The following is a 20,970-nucleotide window of genomic DNA, read 5'->3' on the forward strand; positions in this document are numbered from 1 at the left end:
AGTCTACTTTAGGGCTAAGTAACCTAGTTAACGGTTCGACCACGGATGAGAAGTTCCTACAAAAAGCTCGGTAGTAACCAGCTAGGCCGAGGAACGAGTGGTTGGAACTGGACTCGAGGCAATAGCTTCCACTTTTGCCTCTACTGGCCGAACTTGACCTTGACCAACTTGACGGCCTAGATAGGTCAAAGTGGCCTTCCCAAATTCACACTTAGCGAGATTTATGGTAAGGTCGGCTTGAGCAAGGCGAGAAAACACTTCGGAGAGGGTGGACATGTGACTCTCCCACGTATCTGAGTAGACAATGAGATCGTCTAGGTAAGCATTACAATTTTTAACACCGGCTAACACTGTGTCAACTAACCTCTGGAAAGTAGCTGGAGCGTTACACATTCCAAAGGGCATTACAGTGTACTGTAAAAAGTCATCGGGAGTCACAAAGGCTGCGACCTCAGACGCATGCTCGGTAAGAGGGACCTGCCAGTATCCTTTTAAGAGATCTAGTTTGCTCACAAACACGGCAGTACCGAGGGTATCAACGCAATCCTCCATCCGAGATAAGGGATACGAATCACGCACTGTGACCGCATTAACTTTCCTAAAGTCGGTGATAAATCTCGGTGAACCATCAGCCTTGCTTTCTAAAAGACATGGTGAACTCCACGGACTGGAGCTAGGCTTGGCGAGGCCATGCTGAAGGAGGTACTCTACTTCTCCTTTCATTACATTACGCTGTGTTCGGGTAGGCAGCATTTAAGCTCCTCTATTAAACAAAGTTCTCTAAGTGAACTGAACTCAGCTACATTAGATGACGCAAGCCACCGATCAAAGAGAATGGTTTTCTCTCGGGCAAACTCTGTAACTTTGCGTAGCCGGCTTCTTATGTGACCGAAACTTTTGTCTGTAAGCTTCGGGCACTAACTCATAAATTCGCAAAATTGCTGACTTAACTGTTTCATAGTCTGCACTGTCCTCTACAGAAAGAGCAGCTATAGCCTCCTGAGCTTTTCCCTGTAGCTTACACTGCAACAATAACGACCAAACCTCAAGCGGCCATTTTAATGCTAAAGCTATTCGCTCAAAAACTTGGAAGTAAGAGTCCACTTCAGCCTCTCGGAACAACGGCACCAAAGCAATATTTTTGCCGACATCAAATCCGGGACTTACCGAGTCCAATTTGGATGAGTAGGGGAGAGAAGTTGTACCACCAGAACCCGCGGCCCCACCAGCCCTAGCTGCGTTGGCGCTTTCTAGCGCCAACTTCCGCAGTCTCACCACCTGGTCAGCCTCAATCTCCATTCTCCTCACTTCGAGTTGGAGTTGCCTCTGACGTTCTCTGTCCTGTGCTTCATACTGGAGACGGGCAAGGCGTACCTTGAGCCGCGCTTCTCCTAGCGATCGAGCACTGCTGGCAGAGGACGGATCAAACCTGGGCAGCGTGAACGGCGTTGCCGGCCTTTCACCTACTTTGTCTGAGTCCGCTACATCCGTGGCAGAGTCAGGGGTAGGCGTGACCTCCCCTTTGGCAGCTGAACCAGCAACTGGGAACATGGGCTCTTTCTCGGGCGGTTCTGGCAAGTATCCCCCTCTCAACTAATGCTAACCATGGCATAGGCTTCAACTCCTTTTTAAGAATGGTTTTGGGAACCGAGATGCTAAAGTGGGCTGCTAACTGGAGCAACTCGTCTTTCCGACACATATCAAATTTCTCTACTGAGGGCTGTTTTAGAAAGACCTCAATCTCAAAACGTGCAGCGGCCATGATTCCCTGAATCAGGCGAGCTGTACCTCGTTACCGTCAAGCTAGTCACTCAACTGTTACCAAGAACCAATTAATGCCAATTGGGATTCCTCTAGAAGGAGTATCCCGGACGAGCCCCCATATAGCTAGTTACCTAGTTTTTCAGACAGTCCGCCAACTCGTTGCGTCCGCGCAGTGTTTGTTATGCTGCTCAATGGAGTGCCTGTTGCGATGTTTATGTTTTGCAATGAAAATGATGATGAAGACAGGTACAGGACGGTCTCCCTCGAAGCATACCGTTAACAGCCGGTCACACGCGGCGCTGTCAGGTGCTCCAGTGTTCGTATGCTTAGCTTGCTGTTAGCGATGGTGCTAACCTGTTATCTGCAGACTATTAGCTCTCACACAGTACAACACACAACTGTGTAGCAGTGTGACAAACTAATTATAAACTAGCCAGGCTACTAACTGTCTCTGTACATTAATTAAATGTCACAGATCAGGGTCAGAGGTTACCATCTTAAAGTGATAGAGCCTAATATGACAACACTGCAATTCACCTTTTAACTCAAACGCAGGGGTGACATGATAGGTGCGTTTGACTTAATGCGGCTCTGCGCAGCGCTGACTTAACGTTATGCATGCTGGACTTAAAACAAGTCATGCTAGTTAGAAATTGTGTTCGACTTTCGCCGGCGCTGCCGTGCCCCCCCCCCCCTTCTGAGATTATGTGCTCTGTTGAGGATATATACATAATGAGGAAATGCAAAAATTTTGATTTTATGAAATGTCAGTGAAATGTATTTCCAAAATAATTAGTAAGTCAAAATCAAGAATTTTCCCTAACCTCAACCAAAGTGCTAAACCTTCAGATGCCAGTGTGGATACCCTGGACTCTGGTGTCAAAGTCCTGCGCTTTGCACACCCACCAACGACCCCGACCACATCATTGTGCCTCTGGTGCGAGATATATACCGCTTCATACAAAAAACAAATAAGAGAGTTAAACGGTGCTTCTAAAAACAATCCAGGCAATGCTTATGTTTGTCACAACAGCATAATTTGGAAAACAATTACAAAATCCAAAGATGGATATCCAGCATTTGTATAACAAAAGTGTTTTCACCTGAGTTATGTATTTTCCTTATGAAAACATGAGGTGGGTGACAAGTGAGTGTATACATGTTTCACTGTACCCTTACATCATTTGTTATATGTGAAAGTACAATTTATTCCTTCCTTCAATAAATTTGAGAAAAAAAACACACAACCCCATTTTATCATTTATTCATAAAATGGATGAAAATTAACTTTACTGAAAAGAAAGAAAATGGGTCTGAGTAAAGTTACTTTGAGTACTATTTGGAGAAATTCAAGGAAACATTAAAATGATGATTGACCTGCCATGACACAGGTGAAGCAGGCTTTAAAAATACTCAGTTCTTCACAAAATAACAAACAGGAAAATACAATTTGTTCCTTTAACAGGTGGAGCCCAGGTTTTGTTCAAATAATCATATATTGCAATACTGAAACATCGCTGTTATCTTGAGGTCACCGCTTTATCTCCACTGACGATTTTGTGGATTATACCAGTTTTATTGTTCGTCACTGATACAGAGACAAAACAGGAGGTCATCATAACCTCATGATCAGATGATACCATCAGCATTTAGTGTTGAATGTAAAAACCTTCCAGCTTCCACATAAAGTGATTGGGTGTCTTTTTCATCCACATCATATCAACCCTTGTCTGCACCACAAAGATGTAATTGCATCACTCAACAAGCAGGTTCAGAGACGGGGTTGGAGAAATTAACGGGTTTTCTTTTACATTGCAGATTTCCCCAGTTGTTTTAATAACCCATCTCAAACCTGTGATCTAATCTACAGCAACAGTGGAAGTAATTAAAGTTGAAATTAATTACCGTCTGTGCCTGATATTCTAATAACGGCTTTGAGTTTTGTAGCAGGAAGTTGATATTTTGTCATCCGTGTTTTATCTCTCACGGCCGTGTGTGATTGTCTGCTCTTACAGATTATTAATGTAGCCAGGAAGGGAGCAGGAAATGGCAGATAAAGGCGGAGAGACTTTCCTTTCTAGCGCTCCTCCTGACCACAGTGGCCCCTCTTGACAGCTCCAAGCCCCTCCTCCCCCTCCTCGTCCACCAGCCCTCTTCTTTTAACAGTTCCTTTATCATGACAGTATTTAGAAGAGATACCGTAAGACTGAGCAGGCCTTATGACTGCTTTTGATAGAAATTATACAATTGTTCATTAGTAGTTAAGATAATGCCCCCCCACACCCACCATCACACACACCCCCACCCACCCTCAGCATTACTTTCCCTTTGGGATCTCATTTAAGGCCTGCGTTCAGCAGTGCATACTGCAGGGGCTATAGATGTGACACCACACAGGACCCACCGCAGACAGTGCAGCTGGAAATGTCAAGTTAAGTGAAGGGAACTGTTCGGCCTGCACACTCTAGTAAGCAGGGTGCGTACCTCCCTGTGGGGTGGGTGAGGTTATATGTGAGTGTGGTACGCCTTCTGCCTGGGTCTGTCACTCTTACAGTGGCTATCATGTTTTTAATGGAAAATGGTCAACTAAAATCATATATTAAGCTTTGATAACCATGGTGAAGGAGCAGTGCCTTTTGAAGTGGAAAAAACCTTTCAGCTTTCTTTATATTGTATCACTTTACACCAACTCAGGAGCTTCCAGACTCCTGTTTGCTCCACTTGCCTTAAAGATAAATTCAACCCTTGGATACTTTTGCACTGTTGATCTCATCAATCTGTGCTGTTCAATGCATGTCAGTGGTGAACAACCGAGTAAGCTGTTAAGTAATTTTTTTGTACCTACTTTCTGTTAAAGTGCCTCCTCTACGTCTGTAAGAGTTCAGCAAAGTTACATAGTTTTGTATTTATGCGTTCCATTCTGCATTCATAAATGCAACTGGAGTGGACTGATGTCAACTTGACAAATTTGTTGCCTTGCCTTTAATGTTCAAATGCAACAACTTTTGTCACTCTTGTCTCACTGAAAAAAGTCCTTTATGTCCTTTTAAATGTCCATTATTACACTTGATGCTAATGTTCATTATATGACGAACAGTATTTTTCTTTTCTGGCATTTTCTTTTCAGAAATGATTTGTAGTGTGGTATGAATAGTCAAACTAAATTGATTTTTAAAACAACGGAAAGAGGATGTCAAAGGATATTTAAATCAAAGAAAAGCACTACACAGAGCCATATATTAAATATAAAGGCAGGGATCATTATGTGAGCAATCAAGAAGTATAACTGTATCACTGGAAGTGGAAGCAGGCATTCCTGCACAGCAGTGTTTGTGTTTTTTGTGATGTTGGTGTCTCATTGCCCTACATGCAGCAGCATCAGGAGTTTGCCATTTGAAAAAAAATCCTTTTGGTGAAGGTAATATGTTGGCTTTTTAATGAGGACAGTTATGTTTTAGTGTGATTTATTGAAAATACATGACAGCTAAGACACTTTATCCTTCATGAATCAACATTTCTGTTGTGCAGGCTAAATAGATTTTTTTTGTTTGAGGATCTGCACGTTATGATTTACCATGTGATCATCTTGGTAGTTGTATCTAGGGTCTTGTAAGTTCATCACTCAATCAATAGTCAACAGTCAATATGATTATCTAACACAAAGAGGTCTTTAACTTTTACATGCTGAACACAAAACAGCTCTTGCTGTTGAAATGACATCATATTGTCTTTTTGGTGAACAATCTGGAGGATTTAAAAAATGATATACCTCCAAATGAAAAAATGGTCCCCAAAAATGTGTCATTTATGATCAAATAAAAATGTTTTAGGATGGACTTTTTCAAGGTAGCCTATGTGTTCTATCAACTACTGTACAGTAGAACAAACCATATAAACTAACTGGTCAGTCAGTCACATTGTAAAGAAAAAAAAAGACGCAGCAGAACTTGTCTTCCTTGCCAAGGCTGAAGTCTTATAGCTGGATCAGCTATAAGACGATTTCAATGACATGCAGAAGATCAACTGTTGGGAGAGTGAGGACTGCGAGACAGGGGCTTAGAATCGCGGCCGGATCAGAGTGAGATGAACATACAATCAGAGGCAAAGCCACACGGGCTTATCTGCCCTTTCACGATGGCTGTCATCATTTGAGAGTTCCCTCGGCTGCTCCTCCGCTAAGATGAGAAGGCTTTCTGGCAGAACCGGAAAGTTTCTCTTTTCCGCTTCAGGAAAAGTTTTGGAGAAACTTGCAGCGGCCCAGAAAAGAACACATGAAAGTTGTCGAGACGGGGGTAAAGCAAAAATGAGAAGTCAGGAGGTGTCAACCTGGGTGAGAATAACAGCATCAAATACAAGGAGGGCAAGATATCAAGCTGCAGGGCATACAAAATAATAAATAATGAATGGATCTGTGGAGGCATGGCTTTGGAACACAGGTTTTAAAATAAAGGTTTTTTTCCATTACAAGCTGCTCTTCTCTTTCCCTCTCACTCAATCAGATCTATTTTTCTGATCTTCTTGAACATTAACATATGCTTTTCCTGCCAAGCCTTCCCGCTGTGATATTTCATGCTCACATACAATACCGTATGTAGCTTAATGTAAACCTGCAATATCCTTCCAAAAACAGAGCTTCGTCCCTTGAGTGTCATTTTGATGTGAGCTACTGATGGACTGCCGGCACACTCGGCATATGTCACATATACTTCATAAACAAAACCCCATTTGGCAATAGTGCTGTCAGCCTGTGTGGGAGATCTGTAACATGAAATGGATTTCTTTCAGTGCACATCACTGAACATATCCCATACAAGGCTGCGGCCAGTGTTTATAGCTTACCCCCTGTGAGGTGTTGGCATCCAGTAGCGGCTCTATATCTGAGACAGTATGGTGGTTGTGTAGTCTTTTCCCATGTGAGCCCTGCTATGCGAGGTGATTAGAGCATCTCTGTCAGTGACTGAGGGGACAGATGGAGCAACAGAGGACTTTTTGGAGAGGCTATGGTAATTAGGAGTGAAAGGAGAGAAAATGGCGGCTTCAGAGCAACTGGGTTCAGGGACAAGCTTTAAACAACACTATTCAAGTGGCGCAGGGATTTGTATGCCCTTTGGCCACTCAACATGGCATTGTTATATTCATGTTAACATGTTTTCACATGCTGTGAGTTGTGTTGTAATAGAAAACTATTTATGGTATGTAGAAATCCTTTTTCTTTTAATGAGCAGTGCAGAATATTTTATACAAAAACATCTATTTAAGGGACAGTTCACCCAAACTACAAAACAGAAAAAACAAACACATTTAAAACATACTGCAGTTATAGGCACTATTTTTTTTTTATTGAAACTGTTTGTTGCTACTTTATGATTAAGAACACCAATGCCATACTTTCTTCTGCTATGCATTTGCCCTTTGGCCAGTCAACGTGGCATGTTCATGTTAACATGTTTACATGTTGTGAGGTTTTCCCCCCAGGGGGTCTCTAACTACAGTTCAAATACAAATACAAACACAAAACATTTTGAAATATATTAAAGGGTCAGTCCACCAAAATAATGTTGTAAGAACCTCAATACAGAGGAGGTAAATTGTTTTTTCATTGTGGTGAACAGAAACACATTTCAGACTATTTCTTCAGGGACAAGTTGCTTTTTTCATATTAGTTTTGGGGTGGAGGCAGAATCTCAAAACTAAAAACAAAATTTAAAAAAATAAAACCAACAAAAAGATATTTTTTCACATACACTGTATATATTTGTGGATTAATTTGCCTACTTTTTGCAATATCTGCCAGGAGCAACATCTCTGTTCCGAAAAAAATATCTTGGTTACCTTAGCTTATTCGCCATCCTCTCTGTGAACAGCTTTAAAATTAAATTTCATTCACCTCAAAACGAGATCTGAAAACCTGGACAAATAATAGCAGAATGAATCTGCATTCAATGATGCTAGATTTAAGTGAGAAAATGTTTTCTTTTTACAATGTGGTCGTAACTCAATTCCAGACTTTTCTCACGTAATTGAAATTGTATGAAATATAGCATTAACTCATCACTGTCGACATTTTAAACAATCATTCCTTCACCTGCTACACACACTGAGGAGAGGGTCATTCCTACATGTGATTAATTGCGTTGTCAACTATCAATCTCCAGCACCATGAAATAGCCACAGGACCTGCAACCAGCAGGTTGCTGGTGAAGTGATGGCACTGAAATCCCCATGGGGCAAACATTAATGAGGCTACAGCAAGAGTTAACAATTCACCATTAAAATGTAATGCATTCTTTAATTAATTAAGTACTCATTTCTAAACATCCACCACTTCCCTCTCACTCCAAATCTGACCTAACAATAGAGTACTTAATGTTTTACTTTGGAGGCATAACATATTTAAATGTCATTAATACATGAACAGCAAGATAAACATACTCAAAAATTCTATTAGCAGTAATAGGTGGTGTCTGCGCAAAGAGTGTCCCCCTGTTTTTGACCAAATAATTCAAAATGAATTTACATTACAGCTGACATGCCAGTGCTTGAATTTGACTTTAATAGGAAATATTCAGAGAGGTGAGGTGTTTTTTAGCCCGAGAGTAGGTAGACTATCAGTCTTCTAGTAGATACACATGTGACATCAAATGATTATCTTCCAACTCGTCCCGATATCAACTAACTGAAGATCTAATTTCGTGTTACACATGCTCAATAAAAAAAAATCAAATTGGCTCCTAAATTGGTTGGTCACTCCAACATTGAAAAATAGGTCAAAGTTTCTGCAATCCAAAGTGTCCGCTAGGCTCTATGATTGCAGATTGATATGTGGGGGAGTTTTTTTTTTTCTTTTTTTTTGCCCTGGCGAAGCAGGAACTAGAGATCTCATGCACAGTGGGAGTTTTCAGGAAATGTTCATCTCTAAGGTATGCTTTTACCCAGCTGAAGAGGAATGTGGAATCAAAAGTGAAGAAATTGGCAAAAGTTATCTTTACATTTTGATGATCAAGGATGATATTTGAACCTTTATCTAACTTTTGGAGGGAAATAACATTCCTAACTGTGTACATTTGGTTGTTTGTATTTTGTTGTAAGATTAAATTATCTCATATTAATGTCTCTTTTTGGAGAAAGGATCATGTAGCACTGGTCTAGATGCAAATCCTACATATCTCTAAAGCAGAGCAGCAGTGGATCCCGAATGAATTCCTTTCTATTTCAGATGTACGTGGACGTGCTTACAGCTTAATTTAGTGAGTTTTCCTGCACCAGACTGTTGGTTGTGTTCAGCTAAGCCAAACTGCTCCACCATAATCATTTTGATGTTAATGATGTCTGCAGAACTGCAGCATCACCCCTGTGATTTAATCAAACCTCATTTGGGTCAGTCTATTTTGGCTGTGGCTGAGTACTTCAACATCATCATTGCGCTCCTTCAACCCAACCTCTGTGCTCATCTCGTGCCCTCGGAGTCTGGACGAGACGACCAGGCTGCAAACAGCTGTTCAGCATCTGCCTTGTCACAACCTGTCCTGCTTTCGGACAAGGGGCTCGTACATTCCCGAGTTTTGGTTCTGAATTTCACCATGATCCGAATCAGAAATGAGACTTTGTGTTTAAGATTTCACTTCCAAGCTCTCTCTGCCTGTGGGACCTGCTCCTTGGGCTTTTCATCAGCTGCCATTTTCGACGGCATGCAGTAATTTCATGGCTCATTGCAAGCGCTGAAAACCTTTGAAACTGCAAATGTTAACTTTGCCTGGCCTGGAGCCATTTAGGAAGCGATTAATTTAGCAAACAGAAGTGAGCCACTTTCTCCTCCTAGCTTGCGCATAATTTTTGGGGGCTTCTATCTGTATTTGAGTAAGAGTGAGCAATGTAATGACGGTTCCTGTAATTGTGGCAGTGTGAAAATGATTCCTACCTCAGCCTCCACTATCTCCCTCATCTCTCTTGGCTGAGCCTCGACAGCCTCGTACAGTGAGAGCACACGCAGATTGAGAAGAGGTGGAATCACTTACAACGTGCTTGACCTTATTTCTTGTTGGCAGTTGTTAAAGCGTGTTAAAAGAACATGTTTGTTTGCAATTTCAGCACCTCGCCGAGTGATGCCATGCTCACATTTGCAAGCCACTGACTGAACAGGCATTTTTCTGATCATGACTATTGCATATCTTTGATAGCAGTTTGATATGGAAGCAACAATTCAATTTAGAAAAAAGAAGTGAAGACAGTATTGGAAGTGTGAAGCTTTTTGGCTGTGGTGCTCTCAGGAAATTGTGCGGATCCCAGTGAGAGGCTCTCAGTGTTTGCCCAGTATTCCTGGAGGCTTGTTTTGTCACAGACTCTGTGCAGCTAGGCATGGGAGAGGCAGAAGGCAACGGGTCGGCCAGCCTTCCCCCACAGCTGTCCTCCTCCATCCTGGCACTCAGCGCCACCGAGCCAATATGAAAACAAATTCTCGTCCCTCTTTGCAATTAATTTTCCTTTGCCGCGGAAAAAAAAAATCAGTCTTGACAACATAACATATAGCAGGTTGTGTACAGAAAATCTGGCTGTACACAGGAGCAGGAGTAATATTTCTCTCTGCTGGGAGCAGTTGCCTAGCACATATTCCTCCCCATGTGCATATAGATCAGTGCAGTCCAATGAAGTGACAGAAGTAAAGAAGTCTACAAATTGTATTTCCACAGAATGAGTCTGACTGTCATTAACTATAGTCATGAGTATAACAGGATGTTTTTATATTCAAATGATCATTATTTTCTACATTCTTGATTCACATTTTTATAATCAAGCCTGCATAGACCATTTTAAGGATGTTTCATGTTGCTTATGTACTTCTCTGATGCTAATAATAGGGTCAGATTAGATATCAAGCAAACCAAGCTCATGGGAGTCTTAAAAACTACAAAACAAATCTACGTGTTCACAGAATTTCGAGGTGGGTCAAGGGGCAAAAATGACAAAAGAGAGAACGGGGGAGTAATAGGAACACACGATGACAATGATCCGAATTCCTATTTTGCCTCTTACATTTACACCATGCATGTGTGTGCGTGTGTATCCGCGCTGTGTTTAGGAAATGACTGCTTCCTTACCTGGATGCCCTGTAACCACATCTGCATCCTGTTTTACCACGGCCACACTGCAATCTCCCCCACACCATTAATTTTACTGAAAGCCATTCACAATAACCATGAGATACTGGGCAGCGGTGTTCAAATGTTTTCTTCCCCCTTCTTATCATAAAGGTCCCACATGTCTTGGCAATATCCCCTAAATAAAAAAAAGATAAATTTGTCCTAATTACGTCCCTCGAACAATGTTGTTTGACGGCCAAAGACATCAAATTAAATACTATTTTGATTCTGCAAAAGTGGTGTCAAGGTCTTATATTTTCATTGCAGGTACACTGACTGATAAATATGGGGGAGAGAACAGTAATTATAGGGTGGAAATGACATCAGAAATTAAGCAAATTGTGAAAGGGTTTGCCTTTAAATGGGTTTGAGCCATGAATTAAAAAGACCATTAACTGGGTAGAACCAGGTGTTATCCTCACTGCCCAAAACAAAACAAACAGAGAGGGGGAGGTATGTGTGTGTGTGTGTGTGTGTGAGTGTTATGAGTGTGCTTGTGCAGGGAGGAGGAGATGCAGGTGTGTGTTGTTATCTATGAACAATCCATGTCATTACCAAGTGAAGGTGTATTAAGCTGATTTTCCTCAGTTTCAGTACTGTGGCAATTTGTATTGTATTGTTCCATAAATAAACCACTCTGGACTGAACTAATATGTCCTGTACGTTCAGTACTGGGAAACTGTCATTATAATACAAACTAATATAATTCTTTAATGCCTTCTAATTGCAGCTAGTGTTCTCTTTTACATGTTTAATTTCTAGTTTATATAGGAAAATGCATTTGAAATCTGCATGCAATGTCATTGATACAGCATACTAGTTTTTTTATTTTAGCATTTTTAAGCATTTCAATAAGAAGTTCACTTCCTGTTCTTCCTGTCTCCTTCTCTGGAAGCATGCATGGATTCAAATTCAAAGAACTTTAAATTGTACTACAAGTAAATTGTGCATAGTGACTCCACCAAATATCAAAAGGCAGAGGATCAGAGTCTCATTCCACCCCATTTTGTGTTGCCATAGTTTTTTTTCTTTCATTTTTTATCAAACCTGTGTCTGGTCTTTTCATGAGCCCAGAGAAATTTAAAGGTGATGAGAGGTCCTCTGCCTGATAGGACACAGGGCCAGTGCGGTGATCAGACAAAATTACATCAAGTTTTTCCCCCTCGACTATGCTTGTCTTTTTTTTTTCATTTAATCAAAGCTCTTGCAGCCTGATGCTGCCCTCTCTCTGGGCCAGGTGTCAAATGGTTTCCATTGATGTCAGTGCGGTGGTAATCACAAAGTCTATCCACAGATGCCTGCTTGCACCAGCGTCTCACTGGGGCATCGCATTCTCCACTCCTCAACACCTTTGAGGCATGTAAGATTATTTCTGCAATCTGAAAGAGAGAATAACCTCTAGGAAGAAACTAAATCACAATATAAAGTAATTAAGCACATTATCAACGTGGAGGTTAATTAGTGAGACCCTGTACGCCAGCACCACTGGTAGCATTGCAAACAGACAAATGCTTTCGTTTTCGTCTCTTTTTTTGACCACACTCTCACACATGCACACACATATCCACACATATACACACGTGCACATGCACATACACTAACTGCAGGCGGTTGATTGTCACTGTTTGGGGCTCTGAAATTGATTAAACAACTTGCAATCCAGTTTAATTAATGGAAACTATCTGTAGTTCAAAGCTATTTAGCTGCATGTTGTGCCTTAGCGCTGCCCTCCTGTCTAATTTTGCTTAGACAATCGTAGAAATTAATTGAATTCTAGCATTACTGTATTGAATAACCTTAAAACAATCTTTGATGTTATAGCCCATATTAAAAGCTATTCTAGGTATAAACACACACAACGCGAGAGAATTGATATACTGTTAGCCGGTGTTTATCCTTTAACATGAAAGAACTGTGCCAAGCTGTTAAATCACAATACAGGGAAGACAACATGGCCAGCCTTTATATCTCTGAAGTGCAGCTCAGTCCGAAATGGCACATTGACAACAACATACATAGTTGCTGCATAGAAACAAAGGCAAGGCATTGCTAATTATTGACAAGCAACATATATTTACTTTTCCTCATTTCAAAATGATAAGTCCTTCAAGCTCCACTCAGTGTCTGCAGTGTGAAGATGTCCCTATCAAAAACTACAGGCGTACCTGTTTGTTCAGGAAGGCTTGGCAAGAAAATACCATCCCTTCTGTTCCAGCTGTGGGTGAAGCCATTAACCAACTTAACTTGACTCTTTTTCTACACATCATATTTCTTATTGCTCCTTTTGTGCTTCATATCTCCTTTTAGGCTTGTAACTTTAAATGTATATATTTCTATCCTTGTCTCAGTAGTTTGAAGTTTAAAACTCTCCCTCTAAAACATTCGTTCCCAAACATGGGAACTTCTGCAGTTGCAGGGGTTCATGGAAAGCGCAATTTACAATAACCAGTAGCCTAAGCTTCCCATCACCTCAGTCGCTGGTAACACAGTAAGCTCCACATGTTGCAGTTGTGTGTGAACTAGTTAACAAGTGAGCAGAGAAGTGCACCTGCACATATGTATTGAAGCCTGTCTAACCCCTTCCTCTCCCATACATTCTCACAGACCTCGCCCTTCAACCCCTTCATTCTATCCTTCCTGAACCTTCTCGCTAACCAGATAAACTACCTGTTGTACCTCAATTGGCATGGTGTTAGTGAATTAACAGTTGAAACAGTTAGTTAAAAGTAATTGTTAAAATAGTTAGGTTAAAGTAATTAACTGTTGAAATAGTTAGCTTATCTGTTGTAACAGTTAGCTGAAAGTAAATACCTGTTGAAATCGTTAGTAAAAGTAATGAATTAATGTTGAAATAGTTAGCTGAAAGTCATGAATAAATGTTGAAATGGTTGGCTTAAAGTAAATAACTGTTGAAATAGTTGGCTTAAAGTAAATAACTGTTGAAATAGTTAGATTAAAGTAATTAACTGTTGAAATCGTTAGCTAAAAGTAATGAATTAATGTTGAAATAGTTAGCTGAAAGTCATGAATAAATGTTGAAATGGTTAGCTAAAAGTAATTAATAAATTAGTTAGCTAAATGTGATGGATAAATTTGTCTAGTTTCTGCCACTCCATGTGGTAGTATTAGTGCAAACATGACCAAACCAACCATGACAAATCAATTGTATGAAGAAAAAAATTACAATACAATAGAATTATATATCCACTTTCATATAATAGTGCTAAATAACATCCAGTTTGTAATCCATTCCTAAAACATATTTGGAACATTACAGGTGTGGTTGATGAGAGGGTACTACAGTGTTGATTGGACAGGGTGACCAAAAAAGTTAGGTTAGGAAATACTGCTCTAAAGCGTCTATATATTATGTAGCATTATTTTTCTGCATTTCTTGTGTATCATCATATAATTTCAACATTGTCATATAGAATGTATCGTATCCGATCAGTCATTGCTTTCCTAATTTTGAGTTAACTTAACAACATACATTGTTGGTAACCTCATGGTACTGTAGGTGCTGGACAGACAACATTCAATGCAGCATACAAACCATCATATAAATAAGACAAATAAAAATAAGATAAAAACAAAAATAAAGTTAAATAACCTAAACATGTTAAAAATTGCAAAATACCAGAAATAATTAAAAATAAATTCAAGGTATAAGGCAAAGTGACAGAAAATGAGGAACTCTATTCTGTTTTTTGATTAGCTATACAGCTGTGTGCCCAACAAACATGTCAAACAGCTGCTTTCTTGCCCTAAAACTTAAAAGCAGGATCGGCCAGCCCTACTCACCACCCTCCCTTTCCTCCCTCTCTCTTCTCTCCATCCTGCTGCACCTCCACCCCCTACCCCCTTTTTTTTCTTAAATGGCATGAAGGTTGAGATGGCGGGAGTCCAAGATCATCGCGCCTGAGACCACACAGATGTGGAGAGATAAAAGTTCTCTGTGAGCTGCTCACAGTGCTGCCATTTTCCACACAAGTAAAGGGGATGTTGGGGGGGAGGGGAGGAGGAGGGGGGAGCCACCTGCGGCCGTGACATCACCGCCTTATCGCATATCATGTATCACCTGCAGCTCCACGTCAAGCCCAAGGAGACAGATTTCATCTGTCATCTCTGAGAGGATCTCAATATAATTTACTCTGCTGATCTGACATCCAGAGGAGAGAAGTAGAGTTGCCAAACCTAATCTTACAGATGAGGACTCTCCTTTTCCTGCCCAGTCATGTCCTTGTGTGCCGTTGCAAAGGGAGAGAGGGGTTGGCATATCAGATTTAGCTGTTATTTGAAAGCAGCATCGTGGGTTAAGTGGCTCTTGTGGTTTAATGTCTCTGTAAACTCAATACATGTACAGGACGACTTACTGTTCCTTTTGTTCCTAAGAAACATCACACAACTTTGCATGCAGAAATATTCCCAAAAAATCCAAATATTTTGCAACAAAAAACAGCTACATGCAAGATATTTATTACAACCATGGATGTGAAAATACAGACTTTACCCATATGTGCTCCTGTCTCCATGTTCATGATGCCAGTGTATGAGTACAATGAAATAACTTCGTAGGCAAGTATGCAAAAAAGAGATTATCATACATAAAAGCCAGAAGCAAAAAACACAAGCGGTATCAAAAAGCATAACCTAATTAGAAAGACTAATCAACTTTAATGTCTTCATATTTAAGGGAGAGGGAAAGGATAATTAGTCTTGGGGTTCAGTCTCCTTTCCTCTGCAGTCATGCTACTAACAAGAGTTGATGCTGTCTAGAATGGCCACCCACATATAACAGCTAATTGCAGGTCTTCGCCCTCAAGCACCCTTCTAGTCATAGAGACAACAGGGAAATTGGCCATTTCAGCTGTGCTGGGTATCATTAATAATTAATGGCACTTTCAAGAGTCAGACTGTCCCTAAAAACCTAAGCAAAAGGTGCTTTGGGAACTACGCAATGTGTCATTTGCCCTGATAGCAAATATAGCCTTTTACTTTGTTAAGCGTTTTTCTTCTCTCAAGAATGCTGTTTTTATTTTATGAGATGTTTTGTAGCAGGAGATAACTACTGTCCTGAGATTTGTCACATTCTTAAAATCCCAATTAACTATCAACACAACTTTTTAAAAACACAAGCTCAAATGAATTGCATATCGTATTCTGGAGTACATATAATTCTAGATATCAGCTACAGCAGAGATAACACACATACACACACTCAAATAAAAGGCAGCTCTCATTGCCATCTCTGTATAGTAATAACCAATACAATAACAGATAAAGGCCAATAATGCATTGGCCTCTAAAAATAATATGTAGGCTACTGTAAATTCACCCTAATGTTTTGTTTGGTCAGGGAGAATTGCTCATAAATTTGATTTTGAAGTGCTGCCATGTTTCACAGGTCCGCTTCAGAAAACGAATACTTCTGTTTGGGATGTCAGAGACCTCAGCTGTAAACACAGCTAAATACAATGGACTTTCATGTGCTCTATATCTGGTTTGATTGGTGTTGACTGTACTCTTTTCACAGCACGTCTATTATAAACAGGCCCAAAACATCCAGTAACATCAATATAGAACATAACATACATAGTCTAACATACTGTACATTTCTTTGTCTGTGAGTAACTTCTTGCAAACAAACACAGAGAATATATATTTGTTCATGCATTGCTCAAATAACAGCTACTGCAAAACATGAAATATTTTCTTATTTGGTGTAATAGCAATTCTTTATGGTATGGTATAATGTTGCAGTGGGGAGGGTTACAACTGCTTCTCTTCAAATTGCTCTTTAATACAATCAAAAATAAATTGAAGAATATCTAAATGGAAAGAAAATGTTGATTATCATTGTTACATATACAGCAGTGAGGTCTGTGGAGCCCTAAATAATGATGTCAATGTCAACTCATTAGTTTGTCATTGTAATTCTACTTTGCATCTTCCTGCTGGTCTTTACAATGCTGCTGCACTGTCTGCATATTTATGAATCATATGGCCATACGGCAGCTAATCACTATAAATTTCATATTAATAATTGTTTTATGAGGTTGCTCAAGAGAGTAATAAAATAGTAAACTAATCGTTTCTATGTTTAAAACAGTGAAGAAGATGATTCCCTAATAAGCAGCAGAAAGGATGATCATATTTCCCCTCCTCAGGAAGTCATCCACAGCACTGTTCAAGGGTAACCAACCACTGTCTTATAACTTTATTATTCTTTCTTAATCGGTTTATAAATATTTATGAATCGCCAAAGCCACCCTGACTTGCAGCTGAGATTGAAGCCGGAGCGGAGTATGTACGTTCCAAAGCAGCCATGGGTTGGAAGAAGAGAGATAGCGTGGACAGGAGATTTGTGACAGAGGAGAGCATGAAACCCATCAGTTGATGAGTGGAAATCCCTACTTTCTAATTAATAGAGGTACACAGGCCAGGGGGATAAGGAGGATCAGGGAAATGAAATCAGCAAAAAGATACCATCACTCATTTCTGAGGTCCATTGTCACACTTCAGAATCTGCTGTAATGAATCACTCAAGCATTCTGCAGATACATTTGAATGGTGGGGAAAATTCATTGTCCGGTGGAGAGCATTCGATAAGGATCTTTTCTCTTGCCTCTCCCGCTTCTTCAGCCTCTTCTTTCCCTCTTTTGTCAAAGGGCCCTCTGATCAAAAAGCGAAATCAAGGCTCAAGCAACAGGTGGGCCGTCTGAAAGGCTGCCACAATCTGCAAGTGAACTGGAAAGCTATCTCGGATAAAAAGACTGATTCCAGAAGTTTCAAGGGATTTGCTTCTTGGGTTCAGCTGAAAAAGTCGTGGTAAGACGCTCGAGTAGGTCCATAACTTACTAAAAGCATGTGATAGAAGAATTACAGAACACAGGCTGGAATGATTCTGATATCTTAAATACAAACTGTGATGTACTTACTCCCCTTTGACTTGAGACGCAACTTTAGACTACCTATCGACCAGAAAATAATACAGTAGAGTAAAACATGACACAACCTCATATATGTTTTCAACCCTGTGTTTCTGCGTGATGTGTTGGATGTGTTATTTAAGATTTGTAGTGCTGTACTGCTAGCCAAAGTGTTGTTGCTAGGATATGACATGATATGTTTTAGTTACTATCCACAACATTATAGGCCAACACAAAGGGCGTGTGACCCTCATTAGCCAGATCAAAGACAGATTTCTGTATAAGAATGTGAGGACAAAGGCAGCCGTCACTCTGCTCTCCCTGCATGCAGCATTTTTACATTTGACATTATTAAGCTTGCAAATCCAACTTATATGATGGATTCATCTGCAGCCGAGGCAGCCATAACCTTTGACCTTAAAGCAAAATGTGTTTTGCCAGAGGTGTCTCAGAAAAAGAGGTTTTAAACCTCTCGCCTGTTTGTAACCAACTACTGTACGACATTAACAGTTTAATCTGCTACTCTTTAAGGAATAAGAGAAATGCAAGCATAAGCCCAGCACATATTAGCTTTTGCTCACAGAACTGGCAGGCTGAACACAGCTCCTCGACATCCTGGCATGCATAACTGTGATGGTGGAATCTGCAGTCGACATGAAATGAGAAACAAAATGCAGCATATATCTTTCCATATCATACATCCTCAGAGGGGATTTGCCAGAACTGCCTTTAGACATTATTATTCTTGTTTGCAAAATGCACCAAGAGCCATTTCAAAAACACAAGTAAGTAAATATACACTAGCTTCAGTCTTCTCTCTTTAGCCTTTGTCTTTGTTTGCTTTCCAAAGATAATTTAAGTTTTCAGTTTCTAAGTAGTTCAATCCAACCCAGGGGAGCTATACCCCTGTGAGACAAGGTTTTTTTAAACTTCTTTTTCTCTCCTTTTTTTTTTAACTTCAACCCTTATATCCCAATGCAATTATTTAATATACACCCACTCATAGTCTGCATATGAGATATGAATATAATTGTATGTTACTTTTTAATTACAGGAAAAATCTAACTTGTAAGATGATGGGCTGGAAGGTGCCATTGCATTGTTATTTTTTTTCATCCTCGTTTTCTGATTATGTGAGCTGGGCTCCTTTGCTAAGCGATGATAAGCAGAATTTCCATGTTCTCTGCATAATTAATCCATCTTTGCCTCTCTTCATGCCAACTCTGCCGTTATCGCCTGCACATGCCTGAATTGCAAAAGAATCCTCTCTTCAATTGGAACTTATTGATATTCTAAAAAAACTGGAAATCCTCAAATTTAAGCCACAGATTGTTAAATGGATTAATTTCGCGGCAATCGCAAGCATCTAACGCGGGGAGACAGGCAAAGCAAATTGAAAGTATCTCCTGTTTGTGGAGTTTTAGTCCCAAATGATAGGGTTTATTGGCATGTTTTTTTCTCCATAGTCAAAAATTACCATTTATTTGCATGCCATAAAATACTTTTATATGGTTGAAAATTCAGAGGAATTTCTTTCAATGCCTGTCGTTGGCTTCATGATAACAACTTCAGCTTCCCACATCTGGACGCTTTTGATACTGGGTGAAAGGAATGTCTGAATATTTAATATTTTTATCTGTTTTCATCGATGGTTTCACCATTAAGGATGGCTCTGCTGTTTGCATGGAGCCTGGCAGATGTAGATTTATTTTCTGAGCTGTCTACGGCCTGCCTTTCTGTGAATATATTGATGCATTTTTCCATTTTGCTGTGCACTGATGCCTCTGCATATGTAATAAACCAGCAGACACACTTATAAAATACATCAACAGACTGTATTATAATGCTGCGTTCAGATGTGGGTCCTCAGTTACTTATGAACATATAGGAAAAGGAGGGGGGAGGGAAATCAGCCACACATATCGAATATAATTTACTTGACCTCATAAAAATGAATAATATGAAATCACAGGATGTCAAAACACATGAGGTGCTCATGTATAAAGCATCACATATGTTACTTGGACACTTGGCATACAAACCTCTGACTTACATACAAACAGTGATATATTGAAACATGGACATGATCACTACAGTGAGGCATACTGCAACTTAACTGATTTTAGTGGTTATTGATGGATGTTATAAGATTATAACAGCTGCTTTCAATTGAGTGCTAGTATTAACAAAAAGTCATAGTATATGAATATCAGTATATTGTAGATATCATAAACTGTAAAAATAAATAAATAAATAAATACATAAAAATCATACTCTTAGTATTTTCATTGTAGTTTGGATTCAGATGAAACTTAAAATACCAGCTAAAGATCTTTAGTTGCACAGCTGAGATAAACTGTACAGTAAAAACTATTGTGAATTAAGAAAGTTCATTTCCCCTGAAATTCTTTCACAAACACTAAAATGATCAGATGAAGATGATCAGAATTTGGAATAGTTGTTGAATTTGTATGTGTTTAAGTTTGCTAACTTTGTCTCAAAAGCATGAAAAAGAAATTGAGATAGACTATCCAATTAGTATTAACTCCGGCTTCCCCAGTATTATGTTGTAAACATTTTTTTGACAGTGATTTATGAATTTTGCAGACAGTGAAGGTCTGAAGATCTGATTGTGAAAGTGGTTGAAATTGGTTTTCTTTATTTTTGAGCTTCATATTGTTTAAAAATGTACATGCAGCACTCTGGTTCTGGCTTATATGTATTTGTGGTGTTTTCCAAGGACATGCAGGCATTGTTCAAAATTTAATTAATTCATTGTATGTGAAATTGCATATTTACACATGTGATAAATAATAATAATAATCAGGAGTGGAAAGGTATTCTATATTAGGCAGATATCACCGGAGCACTGATATATAATGTTACAAACATTACTTCAGGTCAAATCCAGTTCACAATTTCACCTTTGTCTGAGTCCCCACAGGGTAAAAAAGTACAGTAAAAACAAGAAACAAGTGACATCAGTTTGTCTGACTTTTAATTCAAGCGTTAATGATACATTTATAAACATATTTTTTAAATTACAAATGATTATTTATTTAAGGATATCAGAATTGACTATTAAAAGGTAATTTGGGGGTCATGTTAAAGTTTCCAACAGAAAGTCATTGATTAATTCA

The sequence above is a fragment of the Micropterus dolomieu genome, linkage group LG03, assembly GCF_021292245.1.
Source record: "Micropterus dolomieu isolate WLL.071019.BEF.003 ecotype Adirondacks linkage group LG03, ASM2129224v1, whole genome shotgun sequence".
Classification (NCBI taxonomy): Eukaryota; Metazoa; Chordata; class Actinopteri; order Centrarchiformes; family Centrarchidae; genus Micropterus; species Micropterus dolomieu.